We start from the raw sequence: 23607 nt of genomic DNA on the forward strand, positions 1-23607 counted from the left end.
TGTCTTGGGGAGGAATTAATCGTGGCTAGGAAGCAGGTGAGATTCGTGTGGGTGTGTGTTGCCCATCATACCTGCAAGAACTGGAGAACCTTCCAGTTACTCTGGGGCTGCAGGGTGGAACTCGTCGCCAGCACCGGTTGACAGAGTATCTTTCTAGAACATTCAGATCCATGGTGTTTCTCTGTTTCCATCAGTTAACCCAGAGGGCATTGTCTGCTTTTCTACATAGAAGGCAACTACGCATGCATAGACTCTGACCCCCGATGCCAGGCTAGTCCACAGAGGCAGACACGTGTGCCGTTCTCAGGTGCCAGATCCTGAGGCCTCCTTGATAGCTATTCAGCTCTCCCCTGTTTTTGTTTTGGGGATGCAAAGATTGATAAGGCAATACTTACCTTCTGAAAAAAGCCCAAATGTCCATTGACTGATGAATGGATAAAGAAGATGTGGTATACACACACACACACACACACACACACACACACACACACACACAATGGAATACTACTTGGCAATGAAAAAGAATCAGATCTTGCCATTTGCACCAACATGGATGGAACTAGAGGGTATTACGCTAAGTGAAATAAGTCAGTCAGAGAAAGACAAATATATGATTTCAGTCATATGTGGAATTTAAGAAACAAAAGAGATGAACATAGGGGAAGGGAAGGAAAAATAAGAAAAACAGAGAGGGAGACAAACCACAAGAGACTCTTAACTACAGAGAACAAACTAAAGGTCGTTGGAGGGGAGCTGGGTGGGAGGATGGGCTAAATGGGGGATGGAGATTAAGGGCACTTGATGGGATGAGCCCTGGGTGTTGAATGTAAGTGAGGAATCACTAAATTCTATTACTGAAATTACTGAAATCATCATGACACTATATGTTAGCTAACTTGGATTTAAGTAAAAAAGATAAATAAAACAAAAGACATCTGAAAAATCAGATTGCTGCTATTACTTCACCCGGCCAGAAGGTGGGGCCACGTCTATTTTTCTATATTCTTTTGCAAAGTGCAGATACTGTAGGGAGAATCTGTGTTGGTAGGTTCATTCCACAGTAGATAATTTTAGTCTTGACTTTATTTTTGCTTTCTGCTCTCCTCCCTCCCTCCCTTCCTTTCTTCCCTCACTTCTTTTTCTTCCTCTCTCTCTCTCTCTTTTTTTTTTTATCACCACTTTATTCTTAGGAAGCTATATTAGAGAACTCCCCCTTTTTTTCTAATTTTTCAAATTCACATAATTTTTTTAAAAAAATTCCACTCCTCTTTGACTTTGAGAATGAATAAAATAGAAGCTCTGGCCTTCCCCTAGGGTGTCACTCCCTTCAGGTTTTTACTCAGAGAAATAAAAGTTAAGAACATCCATTGTACTGACTTAATAGAGTCTTATTTTTGGCCATCGAAAGCTTTGGAAGAAAGGCAGAACACCAGCCAACAAAGAGTGATTATCTGTCCTCCAGAACCCAGCTTGGGAGACCTCATTACCACACCACTCCCACGTCGAGAGGTGATACGACAAAAGATACTAAAGCTAAGGCAGCTGTGTGTTGTGGCGAGAAGCAGGGATGTCTTCAAGGATGAGCAGGAGGAGGTGGGAAATTGGCAAGAACTGGAGAGAAATGCAATTTTTGTAAAGCTTTATAATTTACTGTATTCATCCTCTGAAATGCTCTATTGTATTTTTTTTCCTCTGTGAAAGGCCTCATTTCCCCCCTCATTCAATTCCTCTGCCCTAGTTTAAGAAAGAAAAAAAAAATCCAATTGATTGGAATCAAGGGCAGTGATAATTTCCATGACAATATCAACAGTTTTAAAATCAGGCTCACAAGTTCGGAGCGAAATTACCCTGTGGTTCCTAGAAAATCGGTCTCACGGAGCAGCTTTTGCTAAATTCTACTCTGGTTTCCAGTCAGGCCACAGCAGACAGAGAACCCCTGTTAGCAGAGGGGGAAATAGTTTGATGGGTTTGACTGCGTGGCTGGGCCAGCCCGGGTCAGGATGCAGGGGACTCACAGACGTGATTGTGTGGCTTAGCGCCCGATGATAAGGGTTCATGAGCAAATGGGCTGGCTGTGGTTAAATCTTGCTTGTCTTGGAACCACGCTCAGGTGATAACCAGTTCTCTCCGAATGGAATTGCCAGCTTCTTTTGTTCATACTTTCTATTTACGACACGCTGGTGTCTCTCATAGTCTCGGATTTGCATAGTTGTGTATAAGATATTCGCTGGCTGGAAACACCTGCTTTGTGTATCTTGGTTTGCAGGCTGGTATAAGGAAGATTCTTTTGAGCTCAATTCAACACCCTGAGGTCTGAGCCAGGTTGTGGTTTACTGGAGAGGTCAGTGGTGTTGCCAGAAATGCTAAACCGTCAGAAGATGAGGTCTCTTTAAATCCCTGCAAGCCCAGTTTTCCTCCAGACTCCAAACAATAGAGTCAGAGAGATAAGAACATCCGCAGCCCTCGATATTACAGACACCCCTATCCAAGCTTTTCATTCCTAGAGGAGATTAAGTTGACGATCTGGCAGACCCACCTTGACCAAACAGCTCTGCACACCATGCACTCTGCTCTGTCATTTGCTCAGTCTTCTTATCACAAAGCAGGCAAAGTGGGGGTGCGTTCCAGCTCCTAACCTTTCTCCCTACAGAACTCAAACAAAAAGCAGTAAATGGTTAAGTCGCGCTGACTTCAACACACATCCCAAGTTCATTGATGACCATGTGATCGTAATGCAAGCCTTTATCCTCTCCTGTTAAATGGGAATAATTAGCGTGTCTGCGGTTAGCACAGCGCTTGGCAAGTAGGAAGGATTCAATACATGTGAGTCATTACTCTCCTTCATCCTCGTCAACAGAAAAACAGAGGAAAAGCTGGAAGAGACTTTAGAAATAATTACCTAGTCTAGTAATTTTTGAATATTTTAAAACCGTGCACAGCGTTTTATAGAAATCCAACCGTGGACAGGAAAGTAGCCCTCGGAAATAGATCCAAGAGGAGCATCTCTGCAGAGGTATGAGGATTTGGAAGATGTGGGGTCCTACCTGCTTGGTCCTTTCCCCAACGACACTCTTGACAAGGTCTCTAGAATTCTAAGAATTCCAAGGTTTATACTTTGACAACCACTTATCTAACCCAACTTCCCATTTTTATTAACAGACCAAGAGAGGAAGGAGACTTGCAGAAGGAAGTCACACAGCTAAAGACAGACTGGCTCTGACTTGAACGGTCTTTCTTACGTACCCTTGAACCAGGCACTGGCGATACAAGTGAGATGTATGATCTTCATCTACTCTATTTTCCGAAACTAGAATCAGGGCTTATGATCGTACGACAAGCAAAATATTTTGACTCAAAAATGTTCTGAAAAATTAGAGATGTTTGGTCACAGTCAATGCATGTTAGCTATTATTGCCCTCCAATGCTAGTAGCCAAGATCAGATACCCTCACAATAGATGACTAAGGCATTCGTGGCTTAAAATCCAATGTGTAGTCCAGACAGTATTATAGGATTCAGAAAGTGGTAACAATCGGGAAAGGCTGGAGCACATGGGGAATGCTCCAGGAAGGGTATCACACCCCAGGGAGCCGTAGAAGGAGGGCTCAAGCACTGGCAAATGGAGAAAGAGATAAAGGCTACTCACTACAGAGGAAACTCTATGGGAAATGGTGTGGAAAACGCAACATATGTGGAAAGTTGAAGAAATAACCGGGTTGGTAGGGGATAGGGATTCTGCTAGAGACGTTGAGGTACATAACATCAGAGATGCTGGGGAAAGGGATGAACGTTATTACACGGGGCCCCCTAGAAATTTGCAGCCTGAAGCCATGTGTGCACAGTAATGCTCTGGGAAGATCGGCGAGTTATAAGTGTAGGAGGAAGGGAAGAATCAGGAAAACAAATCAAGAAGCTATTGGAGTAGTTAAGACATGACTTCACGAAGGACTGGACCTGGCGGTGGCAATGAGAGGCGGGCGTGAAGAACCACACAAAGGAAGAAACAAAAAACTTCAGTGACTCAGCAGGCGTTGTGGGTGAGGAGAGAGAGGAGCTAAGAGTGAGGGCAGGATGTGAAGCCTGGGTGGTCAGCCTGCACGATGATAACAAGGGTCTCTAAAGGGGGACACTTGGGAGGGCCCAGGTGGAAGCTGGAATTAGGTCTCATTTGAGGCCAGTGCCGGGCACCTTCCTAAAGCTCTTTGGTCTGCAGGTGGAGATCTCAAGACCACTACTTGAATATGAACTTGGGCATCAACGGAAAAAAAGCTGGTAATTGGACATGAGTGGTCCAGACCAGGGCTAGCTGGACGCCAGATCTGAATTCCTAGGTGTTTCCTCCAGGTGCCAGTCTCTGCCCTCTGGTTCAGGACCTAAGGGTGTGGGCCAAGGCCACCCGCCACCCATCAACCATAACTAAATGTCAGTTATTAATTTCTTGGTATTTACCATTTTGATATGTGTCAGCTACTTGCAATAAAAACTACAATAATTAAAAATAACAACAAATATAACTATTTAGATTTAAAAGGATTTAGAAGCAAAAGGTTATTAAAGCCCTTTGCAAATGATTCGGCATCTGGTTATTTCTTATATTGACTCCAATTTGGTTTCTCAGCTCATTAGATTTTAAGACCCCGGGTGTTTGGAGGTTTGCTCCCAAAGGAAGACTCCTATTCTGGGAGTCAAAAATCCCAGCTTCTGATTGTAGCCACACCTTTCTTGCTCTGTGACCTTGGCCGGGTGACAACTCTGAGCCACAATTTTCTCGTAATAAATGGAGTGGATGATGTACGCTGTGTCTTTCGCCGGTTTGTGGTCAGGAGCAAAAATATACTGATTAGAACCGCACAGAAGGTACGTGACCATTTGTTTCTCAACCACTCATTAAACTTTGCAAGTTCCTGCTTTGTTTACTGTAATTGCTATTAAGTGTTGCAGCCAACCTTGTGCTTGAAAGGCCCCTCTAGGCAAATGCCCAGAATGACATTTATATAACTTAAAAACAGACTCAAGATACTCTCTTCAGAATAAGGTAGGTTTCACTGAAAATAATTCAGGGGCTTCAAACAGTAAAGATGTATCTCTTGCTGGAACTACGCGTTCATCACAGGGTTCTGCTTCTCCCGGCGTCGAAGGGACTCAGGCTGCCATCTCTCCAGCAGGCCGGCCACCACGCTCTGAGGGTCCTGCCCGTGTAATTGAATGCTCAGCCTAGAACGGATATATCTCACTCCCTTTGCAACTCGTTGGCCAGAACGGACCACAGGGCCCCCCCAACCTCACGGAGCCGGGAAGGGAGTGTCATCCGCCCAGGGGCGCAGAGGGCAGGGGGTTGGGAATCCTCAGTCACCCACATGTGCCCTCCACTGACCCGTGCAAGTGTAGCGCTTTGACTCAGCGATGGGGTCACCCATCACTCATTTTATGTAACAAGCATTTGTTGAGCGCCTGCTGTATGTCAGGAACGGTGCCTGACGAGGGAGATGCAAAGTCAGAGATAAGCCCTCTCCTTCGAGTGCAGTGTTAGAAACACGCACTGGACGGACGGTGTGTGAGCTTCCACGCGCCACCTCATCTGGCTCGAGGAGAGGGGGACAGACTCCTGAAGACCGTCCCAGGGGAGTCCTACTGCATAGCCAATGATGGAGAGACAGGAAAAGAAAGGTGTGCCAAGAGAGGGGTGGGCCAGTACCACGAACTCATTGCTGGGTATCAGCCGTGAGGCAGGATGGCCAGGACAGGGAGCCTGGGGGGAGAGACGGCCAGTTAGGAGGTGGTGACAACATCCAGGGAAGGAAGACCGGGGCCTGTTACAGGGCTGGTCAAGTGGGGATGGGGGAAGGGGGAACCGTTCAAGAAACCACGGAATGCTGCCGCCCGGCTCTGAGCTTCCCCAGAAACGGCAGAGCAGAGAGTAAGGGAGACACCTGGCCGTTGTGTCCACCCCCCCTTAGAAGCTAGACTGTAAAAAAAAAATTTTTTTTAATGTTTATTTATTTTTGAGAGACAGAGCACGAGCAGGGGAGGAGCAGAAAGAGAGGGAGACACAGAATCCGAAGCAGACTCCAGGCTCTGAGCTGTCAGCACAGAGCCTGACGCAGAGCTTGAACCCATGAACTGTGAGATCATGACCTGAGCTGAAGTAGGACCCTTAACTGACTGAGCCACCTAGGTGCCTCTAGACTTTTTTTTAAAGTTTATTTATTTTGGGGGGCACCTGGGTGGCTTAGTGGGTTGAGCGTCTGACTTTGGCTCAGTTTCATGATCTCACTGTTGGTGAGTTCAAGTCCTGTTTCGAGCTAGCTGCTGTCAGTGCAGGCCCACCTGGGATCTTCTGTCTCCCTCTCTCCCCCCTTCCCTGGGGGAAGGGGCGGAGAGAGGGAGACAGAAAGAGAGAGAGAGAGGGAGAGAATCTCTAGCGGGCTCCACACTGTCAGTGCAGAGCCCGATGCGGGGCTTGTATCCATGAACCCTGAGATAATGACCGGGCTGAAACCAAGAGCTGACGCTTAACCGACTGAGCCACCAGGTGCCCCAGAAGCTAGACTTTTTTTGGTTTAAGCCCTGCTTCCCCACTTACTGGCTGTGTAACTCTGAGCGAGTTATTTGGCCTCTCTCTGCTTTAGTTTCTTCATCTTCAAATGGGAACAATGAGAGACAACTCGTATCGAGGACATGAAATGAGTTCATAGGTCTAAGGGCTCCGGGCAGGGACCCTGGGGTGAGGCCAGACTTGCAGAGTGTGGATCGTCACTCATAGAATTCCAGGGAGGTTCCCGCCTCTCCTGGCCAGGCCAGGCCTGTTCTGCCAGCTGAAATGTCAACATGGGCGGTTCCTGTCTGAAGTCTCTGTGGACAAAAGACGCTTTGCCACCACCCCGGGGGACCTGAGCAGTGTCCTTTTCTGTTTGCCTCACAGAGGCCTTCCTTTTCTGGCCAGCGGGGGTGGGCGGGCTCTGAGCAGCAGGCCGGTTTCTGCTGAGTCACCCTGCCCAGCCTCCGGGGCTGGTGTCTGCCCGCCCCCAGACCCCTCAGAGGAGGAGCTAGCCCCTCACAGCTGTTCTGTTCTGGGGAGGGGGGCAGCGGAGAGCATTTTACGTGGGGGGGGGGGCAGGGATCAAAAGGCCTTGGGAGAAACAATAGAGGTTGTTTATGGGCACCGTGGGCTGTTTGCCAAAGCTCTGATCCAGCCGGGGGTGGGGAGACTGGAGCCCAGGGCTGTTTGCCCTGAATTTGCATCCAGCAGGAAGCAGCGGCCAGGAGGGCCTGGGTTCGGATCTGGTTTCTACCGCTTAAGGGAGATGTGCCTTTGGTGGAAGCTTAGAGACTCTCTATGTCACTTCCACGGCCACACGACGCTGAATGATAATAGTGGTGAAAGGGCGGGCCTATGCCAGCCGACTCCATCTTGTTCTGTGTCCTTCACCTTGACCACACCTCCTCCCCTTGACTCCATCTTGTTCTGTGTCCTTCACCTTGACCACACCTCCTCCCCTTGACTCCATCTTGTTCTGTGTCCTTCACCTTGACCACACCTCCTCCCCTCGAGTAAACCCTCCCTCACCTGCCGGACCCTTCCCCAGGACCCCTCCCCAGCCAATCGGCTGAGGCCATAGCCATTACCTCACCAACTGCCCCCAGGCCCCAATAAAACCTTTGTCCTTTTGAAACTCGCTCTCTTTCCCTGGTATCTCACCGCTGCGTCGGTGCAGGTAGGGGATTGAGCTCGAGCTAGCTCGAATAAAGGCTCTTTGCTTTTGCATCGGACTCGGCTCCCTAGTGGTCTTTGGGGATCACGAATTTTGGGCATAACATTTGGGGGCTCGGCCCGGGATCCCCAAGACCCCGAGGGACCCCCGACCCGGAGAGCCTGACTGGCCACGGTTAGTGTCTGTTTGTTCTGTCTTTTCTGTGTGAGCTCATTTCTGGAATTCTGGTAGTGCCCGACGCGGTCTAGGTGGACGCACTGGAGGACCACGGGCCGGGAGTTTCGGAAGACGTTCCGATTCTCCCTTCTGGAGGGACGTGGAATCCCCTCAAAGGTCTGAGACGAGGCGGGTCGCTCCCGCTGGTCGGCGTGAGGCCGTCGTCTTTGGAGGGACGTGGAATCCCCTCATCGGTTTTGGAGGGACGTGGAATCCCCTCATCGGTTTTGGAGGGACATGGAATCCCCTCAAATGTCTAAGCTAGCTCTCAGTTTTGCTTCCATGGAGTTGGAAGACTTTCTAGGGGCCCTCTGTTTGTCTGTTTTTGTGTTTCTCTGTTTTGCTCTGTGGACTTACTGGACGGACGTTATGGGACAGACTCAGACTACTCCTCTAAGTATTACTTACTGGACGGACGTTATGGGACAGACTCAGACTACTCCTCTAAGTATTATGATTGATCACTTTAAGGATGTGAGGGGAAGAGCTAACAACCTCAGTGTGGAAGTCCGAAAGAGTCGGTTGCAGTTTTTTTGTTCTAGCGAGTGGCCAACTTTCAATGTCGGATGGCCACCAGAGGGGACCTTCGACCTCCCTACCATCCACCGAGTCAGGAGTATCATCTCTCAGCCTAAGATGGGCCATCTTGATCAGCTCCCTTACATTATCACTTGGCAGGACCTTGTAGAAGACCCACCCTCTTGGCTTAAGCCCTTCCTAACCCTGCTCCCTCCGGAGCCAAAACCCATTCTTGCTTTGCAGGAGACAGAGAAGAGGAAACGTCTTACCCAGCCTTCAGCACCCCTCTACCCTGTCCTACAGGGGGGTACTGAAGAAGAATTAATTTTTCCTCCCCCGTATAACCCCTCTAGGATGCCGGAAGAACACCATCCTCCCCCTCCGGGGGAGGCAGATGCTGTTCCGAGAGCGGGAGGCGGAAACACCCCAGGGGGAAGCCCGCCATTTACCAGACAAAAGGCTCAGAGGGAGCAATCCGCCTCCGCCGCCGACTCTACTATTCTGCCCCTGCGAGCCACCGGACCCCCAGACGCGGAGGGGAATCAACCCCATCACTATTGGCCTTCGCCACTAGTGACCTCTACAATTGGAAAGCTCAGAATCCTAAGTTTTCTGAGAAACCAGCAGGGCTTATTGATTTATTAGACTCTGTTCTTTTTACCCATCAGCCCACATGGGACGATTGCCGGCAGCTTTTGCAGGTCCTGTTCACGACTGAAGAAAGAGAAAGAATCCTCAATGAGGCCCGAAAACTAGTTCCGGGCGCAGACGGGAATCCCACCACCAACCAGGCTCAGATAGAGGCCTCCTTCCCCTTAACTCGGCCCCAGTGGGATTTCAACACGGCAGAAGGTAAGGAGAGGCTCCGGGTCTACCGCCAGACTCTAATGGGGGGTCTCCGAATGGCTGCTAGAAAGCCAACCAATTTGGCCAAGGTAGGAAATGTACAACAGGGAAAAGATGAATCTCCGGCTGCCTTTTTAGAAAGGATCATGGAGGCATTCCGTACCTATACCCCCATGGATCCAGAGGCTCCGGAAAGCAAGGCAGCTGTTATCATGGCCTTTGTAAACCAATCGGCCGTAGACATTAGGAGAAAATTACAGAAAATAGATAGACTAGGAAAAAAAAGTCTGCAGGACTTACTGGTGGTAGCCGAAAAGGTATATAATAACCGGGAGCCTCCTGAGGACAAGCAGGCTCGCGCCATGGCGGCTGCCAGCAGTAAGCAGACTCGAGACCTGGCCAGAATACTGCTAGCTACCACTGCTGACTTCCCCGAGGAACGAGACTGCTGTCTCCGGCAGCTGGCAGATGACGCAAGAAAAGGTAAAAGCACCACCAAGGGGGGGAAGCAGAGGCTGCAGAAGGATCAGTGTACATACTGCAAGGAGATAGGGCATTGGGCCCGAGATTGTCCGAAATGGGCCGGCTGGAAGGGAAGCAAGACTGATCGAGTAAAAGTCCTAGAGCTGGATGAACTAAGTGATTAGGGGAGTCAGGGTTCAGACCCTCTCCCCGAACCCAGGGTAACTCTTAAAGTGGAGGGGACCCCTATTGACTTCCTTGTCGACACCGGAGCACAACATTTGGTCCTCCGCACCCCACAAGGAAAACTAGCTAGCAAGAAGTCCTGGGTACAAGGGGCAACTGGTATGAGCCAGTATTCATGGACTACCCGAAGAACAGTAGATTTGGGAACGGGCCGGGTATCCCACTCCTTTATGGTAATACCAGAATGCCCCTACCCGCTGTTAGGACGGGACTTACTGACCAAGACTGGAGCTCAGATAACTTTCAGACAAGGGGGGCCTCAGGTCACCGATGGCAAGGGCCACCCCATCCAGGTCCTGACCATGAAACTGGAGGATGAATACCTCCTCCACCAGGAGGCGCTCCCGAGAGAGGATAATATAGACAGATGGCTACAAGAATTCCCCTCGGTTTGGGCAGAGACAGGGGGGATGGGACTAGCCGCTCATAGGACCCCAGTCCTGGTAGAGCTCAAGCCAGGAGAGAGTCCGGTAAGGATCAAACAATACCCCATGTCTCAGGAGGCCTGGAAGGGGATCCAGCCACACATCCAGAGACTACGAAGCCTAGGGGTACTAGTTCCTTGCCAGTCTGCCTGGAACACCCCCCTACTGCCGGTCAAAAAGCCTCACACAAATGACTACCGACCGGTACAAGACCTCCGGGAAGTAAATAAGAGGGTCGTGGACATACACCCAACTGTTCCCAACCCATATACTCTCTTGAGCTCCTTAGCGCCCTCCAGGGTCTGGTATACTGTACTAGATTTAAAGGACGCCTTCTTCAGTCTGCCGCTGGCACCCCAGAGCCAACCCTTGTTCGCCTTCGAGTGGCATGATCCGGAGGAGGGCTACAGTGGACAACTCACCTGGACACGGCTACCTCAGGGATTCAAAAATTCACCCACCATCTTCGACGAGGCACTACACGAGGACCTGGGTGAGTACAGAAGGGAGCACCGTGGCCTCACCCTTCTACAGTATGTAGATGACATCCTGATTGCTGCCGACACTGCCAAAGACTGTGAGCGAGGGACCCAGGACCTGCTGGCTACCCTGGGGGCCTTAGGATACCGGGCATCCGCGAAGAAGGCTCAGATATGCAGGGAGAGGATTCACCAACAGGACACCAAAATAGAGCAAGTTGTATCTGCCTGCAAGACCTGCCAACTCACCAACGCGAGGGCCACATCAAATAAAAAAAAGGAACCAGGCTCAGAGGCACCAGACCGGGAGCCCAATGGGAAGTCGACTTCATTGAAGTCAAACCAGGAAAGTATGGTTTTAAATATCTTTTAGTATTTACAGACACCTTCTCTGGCTGGGTGGAGGCATACCCAACCAAGCATGAAACGGCTCAGACGGTGGCTAAGAAGCTACTAGAAGACATCTTACCCAGGTATGGTTTTCCTGCCCTGGTAGGATCAGACAATGGACCAGCTTTTATCTCGCAGGTAACACAGGCAGTAGCCAAGGCGGTGGGGGCAAACTGGAAATTACATTGTGCTTATAGGCCCCAGAGCTCAGGACAGGTAGAAAGAATGAATAGAACCCTAAAAGAGACCCTTACCAAATTAACCATGGAGACTGGCGGGGACTGGGTGACTCTCCTACCGTACGCCCTTTATTGGGTTAGAAACACTCCTTACACTCTGGGTTTTACTCCCTATGAGATCATGTTTGGCAGGCCACCCCCTGTTATTCCCAGCCTTTGAGCTGAACTTATTGCTGAGTTTAAAGATCAAGAACTTTTTCTTTCCTTGAGCGGGCTCCAGAGGGCGCACGAGGACATTTGGCCGCGCCTCCGTGCCATCTACGAGGCTGGCCCGATCCCGACACCTCATCAGTACAGGCCGGGAGACTGGGTCTACGTCAAGAGGCACCACCGAGAGACTCTCGAGCCGCGCTGGAAGGGACCCTACATTGTGGTGTTGACAACCCCCACCGCTCTCAAGGTAGACGGCATCGCGACCTGGGTCCATCACACCCACGCTCAGCCAGCGGACCCCTCCTCGATCCGGAAGGACTTCGTCACGCGATGGGCCATCAGTTGGGACCAACACAACCCGCTCAAGCTCAAGCTACAGCGCATTCGACCTACCTAATATTGGTAACTCTGTTAACTCTGCTTGTCATTGCTCATGCTGCCGGGAGTCCCCACGCCCCCCAAAACATCACCTGGCAGATCATAGACACCAGCTCGGGGACAATACTTAATCAGACGTCCCAGAGCCACCCCAGGGACACTTGGTTCCCAGAACTTTGCGTAAACCTCCAGACTCTGTTCTCCTTGTCACCATAAATGCAGCCGGTCCCATGATTGGGTCCGTAAGCTACATGACAAGGGGGGAATGAAAGGGCGGGCCTACGCCAGCCGACTCCATCTTGTTCTGTGTCCTTCACCTTGACCACACCTCCTCCCCTTGACTCCATCTTGTTCTGTGTCCTTCACCTTGACCACACCTCCTCCCCTTGACTCCATCTTGTTCTGTGTCCTTCACCTTGACCACACCTCCTCCCCTTGACTCCATCTTGTTCTGTGTCCTTCACCTTGACCACACCTCCTCCCCTCGAGTAAACCCTCCCTCACCTGCCGGACCCTTCCCCAGGACCCCTCCCCAGCCAATCGGCTGAGGCCATAGCCATTACCTCACCAACTGCCCCCAGGCCCCAATAAAACCTTTGTCCTTTTGAAACTCGCTCTCTTTCCCTGGTATCTCACCGCTGCGTCGGTGCAGGTAGGGGATTGAGCTCGAGCTAGCTCGAATAAAGGCTCTTTGCTTTTGCATCGGACTCGGCTCCCTAGTGGTCTTTGGGGATCACGAATTTTGGGCATAACAGTGGCTGACCTTTTGTGAGCACGCACTGTGCGCGAGGATTCCCACCAAGCTTGCAAAGTGTCTCCCTATTCAGTCCTTACCAACTTGTGAGCTGGGTTTTCCTCTTCTTGCTGTTGCATCTCCGGGGACGCAGACTCAGGTCAAGTCCCGTGTGTGAGATCACAATGCAGTAAGTGACGGAGCGGGCTGCCCGATGCCAGGGCCCACTCTCGACAGGTGCACCTGGCCGGAGGCTTGGGGGGCTCGTGGGGGGCTGATGGGTTCGTGTGCAACCGTGGGTCTCACACCTAGTGGGTGTGCAAGAAACGGCCTCAGTCGGTGTCATTGCCATTATTTACTTTTTTAACGGATGTGTTCCTTGACAACAAACAACAGGGAAAACACAGCTTCTGGGGCCGGTTTTGGTGCTGAAAGAGGCCGGAGCTGGTCTGGCCTCTTGGCCCACACATCATTACCACGTGGAGGGGCTGTGGGCAGAGACCACAGGGATGCAGACACACCCCGGCCACATACTTTACCCGGTGATGTTTGCTTCCGAATGGTCTTGGGCTGACCTTGTTTTGAAGCAGAGTGACCTTCAGTCTGCATGCCCTTATTTTGTGGTTCAGGGCTGAAGTGTGTAGGTTGTAGAAATTGCACAGATTCCAGACAGGCTTACCGCATTTAAACTGCCCCTGACAGGTGTGTGAAGCCTACTTTTCTAATTCCGTGTGGGTCAGATACAAGGAGTTCGGCCTCCTCAGAGAGCAAGAATTCTTCTAAACCAACTTGGAACTGAGCTAGTTTGCTTGTTAGCTCTCGGTGGAATAATACCAGGGCTCCTTCCCCTTCCCCCTCCCCTTCTTTTCCCTTCCCCCTCCCCTCCCTTCCCTTCTTCCCTCCCCTTCTTCCCCTCCCCCCTCCCCTTCCCTCCTTCTCCCCCTCCCCTCCCTCCCCTCTTTCCTCTCTCTCTCCCCCTTGTTTTTTTAAAGACTTTCCAAGAAGCGAGATTTACTCTTCTTCCTGTTTTCCCTCACAGTAGCCCTGAACTAGTCCCTATTGCTGAAGCCAAAAGCACATTCTTTACTTAGTCACCATCGAAATCAAATTACCTAGCGAGCAGGTGCCGACGAGGCCTGTCACTACACAAAGTTAATTAAAAAAAAAAAAAGGAAAAGGTAAGTGACCCAGTTTCCTGTGTCATGTCCCTCGGGGTCCTCCCTCTGTCCTCCCCCCCCCTTTCCTGCCACCAGAGTGTGCTGAAGGGGTCAAGGATGAGGCCAGGTTGCTCTGCAGGTGACAGAGAGAAGGGTTGGCAGGACCAGCCGCTCGGAGCCTGGGATCTGACTACCATTCGGCCCCTGTCCGACTCACCACCTGAGACCATCAATCTTCCACTCGCTGCTGCATTTTCTCGGGGGTCGCGTTTCCTGTTCTGTTTTGTTCAGAGTGGCATTCAGGATTACTTCACAGAAATCTGTGTTGGGGCAGGGAAGTGCCCTGTGAATTATGTCCTCGTGAAGTCACCATCTGGCCAATACTCATCTTGCTGCTCAGAAGACCGAAGACATCCTGCGGCACAGATGCTGGGCCAGATCCCCGCATACAAGTGACCGCGGCCGTAAACCAACACGCCATCAAGTGTAATTAACGCACCTGTGCCCACTTCAGGGCGCCCAGCCCGCACTCGCACAAGTGTGGCTTTTCTTTTTTGTTTGCGGGCTCTTGGTTTTGTTTTTGTCCCCTTTACAGGCGCGGATAGGGGTTTGCAGTGTTCATCAGCCCCGGCATCTTCAGCAGTAATTAAGTCACCGTCACGGGGCTGGCGAAAATGGGAGTGTTTGTGTGTGTTCAAGAAGCTGCATCACATGCAAACAATACAGCACTGAGCAGCTTTCTGTGGCCTGAAGAGGCCATTGTCCTGTGTGTCTGGAATCCGTTCTGCTGTTGGAGCTCACTGGCTCCGGAAGGCCCGGCCCAGCCCCTGGTCCCCTGGTGGCTGCGTGCCAGGTGGGAGAAGTGAAGGGACCCCCAGCTTGGAAAGAGAAAAGAGAAAACACAAAAAGCCCACCACAACTTCTCTATGAGCAGAATTTCACAACCGCCGTCCTTTCTTGCCATGCTGGTCCTGCCTGGTGGTGTTCCAGAGTGGGGAAGGGGAGGGGACAGAAGCGTCCTGTCCCTGCACAATTGAAATTCTAGGAAGCCATGAACGCTCTTTTTGGGCAGAGACCAGTGAGGGTTCAAAACTGGGACATGGTGGGGAACAGAGGTTGCAGAATGGCCAACAGTGACGGGGACTGCGGGTCACGATGGGGTGGGGGTGTCCGAGAGTCACCGCAGGTTCCTTCCATCCCAAGGGCCATGTAGGACGTGGGGGTGCAGGAGGCAGGGAGGGCCTTGATCTGGGCCAGCAACGCGCAGGGCGGGGACGGTGACCTGGGCTCCTGGGCATTGTGCCCTCTGTGCACATGGGGAGGGGCAGTGTTCTCATGGTGACCTTGCTTGGGGCAGTGCAGTGCAGCCTGGGGCAAAAGGCAGCTCTGCTCCGCTCCTCTTGTCACTTCACTTCGGCATGGAAATAACAAAATTGCAGGCAGCAGTTAAAGGTTTCAAAGGCCCTTGAGTCTCATTAGGGGCTTGTCACTGCCCCCCCGCCCCCGCCCTTCCCTCCCAGCTCCTCGATGAATGGCTCCCAATTGTCTCTTATCAAATTACAGCTCCTTATCGTAGCTCCTCTGCTACCTGGCTTCTGCTCGCCTTGGCTCTGAAGCACCTTGTCCCGCGGCCTGAGCACCTCTCCGAAGCCTTCTCGTTGCCAGATCTCTTCCAGTCAATTCCACGTGACAGATGTGCATTGGATTTCTGCTCCCAGAGCCAGGGCCAGATAGAGGGGAGGCGGTTATGTAAATGAGTCAGATGTTCTAGGCAGCACAAAATAGAGAGCATTTCCTAGTGTCTAACAGGCGATAGCTGAGTTTCATTCCAAACTCAGGAGCTAAGTCATCTTGCGCAAGTGACTTAAACTCTCCAACTGTCTCACACACACACACACACACACACACACACACACACACACAGCCCTCAAGAGGCCATTGTTATTTTTACTGCAATTCTGATGGGCCATGAAGAAAGAGCATGCATCTCTGCCTACAGAAGTCTGCGAGGGCCCCTTCTGAGGAGACCCTTGAGACCGTTTTCTCTTCTTCCAGTAGATACAAGAGCAAAAGACAGTTCCGGTGCAGGGAATTGCATTCACAGGATCAGGGAGGCAGGAGTCAGCCTGGTATGTTCCAGGATCCACATGTATGCCTGGGGCCCTGGTTGCCGGGGGCTGAAGTGGAAGATGACCCTGGAGAGGCATTTTGTAGCCAGGTTGAAACTTGCCAAGGCCACATCTCCCTCATTTGGCAGGCTGCTTCCTCCACATTCTATATTATGTAGATTTCCGCCCCACCCCTTCCTACTCAGACTGCTCACGCTCGACTTTTTCATGCAGCCATACCTGCTCCCAGGCCAGTATGGCCCCTGACGCAGGGCTGCTCAGTTGTCATCTGTCACCTTGTCTGTGGGACCCTCACAGACGATTTCTCCCGTGACCCCGTTTCCACAGCGCTTTGCATGTAGAGGGAGCTTCATAGATGTCGTTGCTTCCTCACGTAGACTCTTAATTAGTAGGTAAGGAGTAGGGCTGGGAAGAACAGACTCAGTTCTGGGGAGCAGAACCCCAGTAGAGATCTGACATCCTTTTCTCTGGTGACCTCACATGACTCATCAGCTGCTTTGAGTCTAACTTTTCATACGACCAGTACAGGGGCCTCTGTGCCTAAGGAGGTTCTGAGAAGTAAGGAGGAAGCTCAAAGAGCCCGGGAGAAGTGTGCAGCCTGAAGCACCATGACCCCCGAAGGGAAAATACATGCTGTCAAGAGCTCCATTGGCATGAACCATAAAGACCAAAACTTGGGAACTGTAGGGAGGAGACACCAAGGAGCAGGGAGAGGAGTGGTAGCCCCCCGGTGTGGGTAGAGGGAAAGGCTCGGCGGAGACTGGAGAGTCGGGGGTGTAGCAGTTAAACCTGGACCGCCAGCAAGGGGACCAGAGGGGCATTAGGGAGGGCACGAGCTGCGTTCATGGTGACGAATGACCAGTCACAGCTCAGTAAATGGGTGCAGGTACAAAAGCTGACGCCGCACGAAGCAAAGCAGGGTTCCTGACTTCGAGAAGAAGGTGCTGTCTCTCTTTAATTGTGCTCACTTTGTCAGAAGGAGAATCTGGGCTGATTCCAGGTAAGCAGGTTGTTTCTGGTCACACTCGATGAGGAGTCTAGATGGGGTCCACAGCGTTATCTTCACTTTCTTGTTTATCTGTCCTTCTATGTGCAATCGACCTTGGAAGGTCACTACATGTCTCTTCCTGCCTTGTCCCCTCCCTCTTCTCCTCCCTCACACCCCCTGTCTTTGCATTCCAGAGGGGCTGTCTCAGAACCTGGAGCCTCTCTGCCTGCTGACTTTCTCCATCCTGAAGCAGTGATGTTGGATCCTCCAAGCGTCAGGCCGTTGAGAGTCTTCGCAGAGGAGCATCCGTGGCACAAATGGGTATCTCCCTCGTTGGTTTCCCCTTTCTGTGTGACTTCACCGTGCTATTGTGCCCAGTAGGATCCAGTCCAATTTACTCAGTTCTATTAGAGACTTCTGTGAGGGACTGAATGGTTCTGTTCCCCCCACTCCATTTCATATGTTGATGTCCTAACTCCCCACATGATGGTATTCAGAAATGGGGCCTCTGGGAGATAATTGGGGTTAGATGAGGTCATGAATGTGGGCCCCATGATGCACTTAGTGCCTTTAGAAGAAGAGGAACAGTTAGATTGGCACTTCTTCTCTCTGCCATGTGAGGACACAGTGAGAAGGTGGCTGTCCATGAGCCTGGAAGAGAACCCTCACCTGGAACTCAATCTTTAGACACCTTGATCTTGGGCTCCCAGCCTCCAGAATTGTGAGGAACAAATGCTTGTTGTTTAAGCTGCCCAGCCTACGGTATTTTGTTATAGCAGCCCAAGATTGTAAGACAATGTCCACCCCACCCCCCCCAAAGGGTGAGAGAAGAAGGAAAAAGGGAGTTGAAAGGTAAGGGACAATCCAAAGACGGCAATTCTTGAGAAGGGCATCAAACGGGAAGATGTGGGACCACTTTGACGCTTGACCCTTGAGTTGACGCTGACCACCCAGGCTCAGCTGCCACACCTGTGATGTTGAGTGGCATTGATTTGTGGGCCGGAGTCCATCTCAGTTGACTCTGAGTGCCTTACAAGTGGACCGTGTCTCATTCTTGTTTGTTCTCCGTGCTCACTGCTGGCACATAATGGGGCGTCCGGAAGTGCCTGCTGTGGGCAACACATAGTAAGGGACACTCAAAGGTGAGTCTCATGAGCATGTCTCTTGACGACATAGACATCTCAGACCTAGCACAGCATAGCAGTTAAGAGTGTAGGCGCTGGGGCACCTGGGTGGCCCAGTTAAGCAGCTGACTCTTGGTTTCCGCTCAGGTCATGATCTCTCACAGCTTCATGGGTTTCAGGCCCACATCGGGCTCTGCGCTGGCAGCTTGGAGACTGCTTGGGATTCTCTCTCTCCCTCTCTCTCTCTGCCCTCCCCATTCATGTGCTCGCTCTCTCTCTCTCTCAAAATAATACAAACTTAAAAAAAAAAAAATCAACTCTCCTAGCACTGCAGCTAGTGAGGAAGGAAACTTCCCACAACGGTCTCACCCCTCAGAACTTGGGCTCACGTTTGTAAAGTCACGAGAATATAGTGCCGTCTTCTCTAACTGATCTGCTGTGTCAAGCGAGCTTGTGTTTCTGAAAAGTGCAAAATCATTCTCCAAGCACCAAATTTGCCACCTTGATACTTTCTTCTTCCTGCCTCCACCCCAAAGTAGACTCCATTAAACTCAGTGATTAAGTTCAATTCGAGAAACATTGTCTGGCATCAAAGCAGGCACTGGGCAGACAGAAGGGAATGATAAAAGTCTGTCCTTAAATGTCTCCCTTGTTAGCAGAGGGATTCGAGACGTGAGCAAACATGGCGACGGGCAAGTTGGATGTCGCCTGAGATTCCTCTCCCATTGTTCCTCCTATGATGCTGCCATGTGAATACTTTCTATATTCAAGGCACTGGTTAGTTTCCTTATCTATGTCATTTAATCTTTAGAACAATCTTGTCTCAGAGGTTTTAAAACCAAAGCTCGTCAGGAGCAATGTACCCAAGGTCACCCAGCTACTAAGTGGAACAGTCAGAACTTTAACCATGGCCCCAGCCTAGAAACATTTCTTCTGCCAACTAGCCGTACCGTGAGCTAGTTGCCCCTCCTCTCACACATCTTTCCTTCTCTCCGTCCAGATGGCTGCTTTAATTCGGACCCCTATCATTTCTCAGAGGTGATTTAAATAACCAGCACCCTGGTCTCACTTGCCACTTTCCAGTTCATTCGCCCCATGGCCACCAGAGTGAACCTTCTCAAGCACAGATATGATCATGCCACTGCTGTTTAAAACTCTAAATTGCTTCCTTTGCCCACAAAATAAGGTCTAAATACATTGGTGTGTTATGCAAAATGCTTTCTGATCTTACCTTGCAAATCCCTTTAGATGGCTCCCTGCACACACCAGTCCAGCAACCAGGACCGTGGATACGGCCCCACCCATCAACTCTTCCTTGGGTCTCTATGCTGGGATTCCATTCTTCCTTCGTCTATTTTGGAAAACTCTACTCTTGCCTCAAAACTGAGGGTTTCCTCTTACAGGAAGCCTCTTTGAGCTCTCAAATGTCCAGTTAATCAATCCACCCCTTGTACTTCTCATGATAATTGTTACTTCTGTTATGAGGACGTTTACCTGATGAACAATGATATCAGGATGCCCCGGCATGAGGTGGGACAAGGGGTGAACGCACACCTCTGCATGGTTGGCCGTGGTCTTGGGGAACACATCACGGAAGAGGTAGAATCCAACTCATATTTCAAAGGAAGAACTGAAGGCATTTCGGTCACTGTGCTCTAAGTTCCCAGCTGTTGCCAAGGGGAATGTCAATATTGATGCCTGTTAAGTAGAAAGAAGAAAATGTCCCTTAAATAAGCAATGGACAGTGGTGTCTTTTGTTCTCCCAGGTTGGGCTTCTGGCTGGTGGCTAGTCTGGCAACAAGCCAGGTGTCCCTCAGTACACTGACATTTTAAGAGATCTGGAACAGCTGGCAAGTGTGGGCGAATCTGATATTTATTAAGATTCTTTCCTTCCAGAAATACCAAGTTCCAGCCATCAGTCAGGGGACTGTGGACTATGGGACTCATCATTTGAGTGACTAGGGACATCTTTTGTTGTCATTAGAAAACAAACACAAGCTCTCGGACTTTGCCTCGAGCAGCCCTAGGAGCCTCATAAAACCACACTATCTGGGAGTGTTTTTCTCTGGGCAACTAGAAACAGGCTCCTTGAGCTCTGACGGCCAAGAAAACAAAGAAGAATTTATCACATGATCATCATCACCACCACCACCACCACCATCATCTTCTTCATCTTCATCTTCATCATTATCATCATCATCACACTTATCTCTTTTCAGAGCCTCTGTAAGATTACCGAGGACCATCTCTTGTTTGATCCATTCTAACTTTAAACATGCCACATAAGAACCTCCTCATTCCCAGGAAGACACCTATTTCTGCGACTCCTATTTTAATCTTACTGCAACCCATCTTTTAATTTCTTTTCACTTTTTAAATTCCCATACATCTCCTACTCCAACCCTTAATCTTTGTCCAAATGAGCACTTACTTTGTTGGTGTCTATGTATCTTGAACGTGTAGAGGCTGGGGTTGTATCTTTCTACCCCCCACACACGTGCTGTTAGGACTTACTTTCTCTGTTAAGGTCAACTCCTCCAGTCCCTCCTTTTATTCACAGTGCTTCTGTGGGTCTTGCTGGAAGGACTATTAATCCCCCACTGCTGAGGGTGGATTAGGCTATCTGTCAAGGATCCTCACCTGAAAATGATAGATTTAGCAACAACAATAACAACAACAACGACGACCACCACCACTTAGAATGGGCACAGGGCTGGCCAGGCCCTGGATAAGACTCCTGACCTGAATTTGTTCTCATTCATCGTTACAGCCCTGAACGTTTGGTATTTCTATGTTTCCCAACTTACAGGTGTGGGGCCAAGTCTCGGAGTGGCAAAATGACATGCTGAAGGTCAGGTAATTAGTAAGAGACAGAATCTGCCTCTGAAGCCGAAATTCAGTGTCCCAGTTGATGTTCTACCTTGAGCTTTCGTTGACCCATGTTTTTATTTTTCCCTCTTTAAAAAATTACCGTAAATAAAGACAGAAAATAAAACCTGACAGCCAAAATTACTGGACACCCTGAAATTGTCCTCACTTCTTTTTCGGGGCCTCCCAGCAGGGGTGATGCTCAATTTCCTTACGTAAAGCCGTTTGAATTCATTTTCAGGAGTTAAAATTTGACAAGCGGCTGCAAGAACACAGTCCAGTGGAGTCTGGGACTCGGCCACCTAGCATGCCTTATTTTGTTCTTCTCCTGTTTGCCTGGCGTGATTTGTCCTTTATAAACCAGCCTCATCTGGGAATAGTGAGCATTTGTTAATTACCTTTACAGAGCCAGCAGATGGTGTAGAAAGCACTGTATTGTCTGTGGACCCAAGCCAAAAAAGAGAGGGAGAGGGAGGCATCTGTTTATTTGTTTAATTTCTTCACCAGGAGATGGTGGGTATAAAAAGAAAACTATTCGCCACCGGACGCTTCAAAATGAGGAGTACTTTCACGGTCACCCAACAATGTTTTAAAAGACAATTACCTCTCAATCCCCAAAGACTTGGCACACGACAGAAGGGTTTGAAACCCGGAGCTGGCCATGTTGGCCTCAGCGAGGGTCCATCAGCCAATGTTGGATGATGGCCAATTTACCTGTCGGAGGGAAATGACACTACTCCATCACAGTCCCGATCCTAAGTATGGGAACACCCAGCAGAGTGGATTTCACATGAAGGGGCTCACTGTGTCTCCCTCACCCCCAATTCCTCTTCACTAGCCACAGGCCAGATGAGTTTCAAATTAGCAGAAGATAATGGCCTCTCTTTTTACGAGTTGGGCGGTAGGAGTCCTGAAGATAAGTCTACACCACTGTCCCTAGAATTAGAGAATAAGCCAGGTGGAAGGTCTCTCAGAACCACCTCAGTCAGATGCCCTCGTTTCAGCAATTAGGACGTCGCGACGCAGAGCAGGGAAGGGCTTTGGTCCAAGTCACTAAGCTTATCTGTGGCAGAGCCAGAATCAGAAGCGAGGTGACCACATCTCTCAGTGGGCTGCACGTACTGCCCAGTGACCAGAAGATGGGGAGGGCCAGCACACTCTGAGAACACTACATGGTCACAGGAGCAAAAGCTCAGGAACTGCCTGCTGTGGAAAGGTCCCGCGTGGCCATGCACGTGGAGGTAGGCAGCACATGACTTGAGAAATCTGAAGTAGTCTGGAGTGACAGGAGTTCTGGGTGTGGGAAATGGAGCAAGAGAGAGTGTTTGGGGCTTGGCTGTGAAGGGGACTTGTCATAAAGATGTGGCACCCACAGCTGTAAGTAGGGAACTGTCGTGGTTGGGCCTGTGTGTTGGCGATGTGAAGGTAGGTGGGTGAGGGACAAGAGGTAGATATGCTACCGGGGAGAGAAATGAGTAGACTCAGCCCCCAGGCGGTGGTACCAGAGATATAGAGGATTTGTCTCCCTTACTCCACAGGACCGTCTCGACTCATGGTCACTGGTGAGGTTGAGCTTGCCAAATCCAACCATCAGTTCTTAGACCTGACTTTTCTCAACACGAATAATCACTGGCTTCTTCTTCAGATACTTTTCTTTTCTTAAGCTCCATGCCCCTGAACTCTACTGGGTTTCCTCCTTCCTCAGAGGCTGGGCCTTCTTGGCTCATTGGGCTTCCTCTCTCCTGGTCCTCCCTGTCTTCATCTTGATCATTCCCAGGGCTTTAAACATCTTCTGTGTACCAATAACTTCAGATGTTATCATTCTAGCACTGATCTTTGCCTTCAAATTCACATGTATCTGTTCAGCTTACCCTTTAAAAACCACATGGATCTCTGAGACACAGAATTAGATACATGAGAACCCTTGGTTCATTACGCACTGTGGGAGTCAGGCCACGTAATGAACCCCCACGAGCCTGGGCAGCTCCAGACCTGGAACTTCTTAACCTATGTATTTGCTTTTCACCTGTTAATTCCCCTGTCCTTCTCACCCTGAGATAACAGCTGTCCTAAGTTTTGCACCTGCACCTGTCATTTCCTTGTTTGTTTGTTTTTTTTTTTTGAACAGTTTTATCACATATATGTGTATGCCTGAAAGAGATATTTTTTTGGTTTCAGTTGTTACTGAATGATATTGACAAGGTATCATGCTATACCTGGTCTTCACTAAACATTATGTTGCTAAGATCTACCTATATTGTTCTATGTAACCTCATCTAGTTATTTCCACTGCTATATAATATTCTGTTGTATAAATATATCACCAATTACTTATCCACTTTCCTGTCACTAGGCATTTGGGTTCTTTCGTGATTGATACTAAAATCAGCACCGTTTTGAGCATCTTGTCATGGCTGCTGAAATACATGTGTAAGAGATTCATTTGGGGTCCCACCTAGGAGTGAAAGTGCTCCTTCCTAAGATAGGTGAATGCCCATCATAACATGAAATTGTTTTCCAAAATGGTTACACCAAGTCACACTC

The sequence above is a fragment of the Felis catus genome, chromosome B1, assembly GCF_018350175.1.
Source record: "Felis catus isolate Fca126 chromosome B1, F.catus_Fca126_mat1.0, whole genome shotgun sequence".
Taxonomy (NCBI): domain Eukaryota; kingdom Metazoa; phylum Chordata; class Mammalia; order Carnivora; family Felidae; genus Felis; species Felis catus.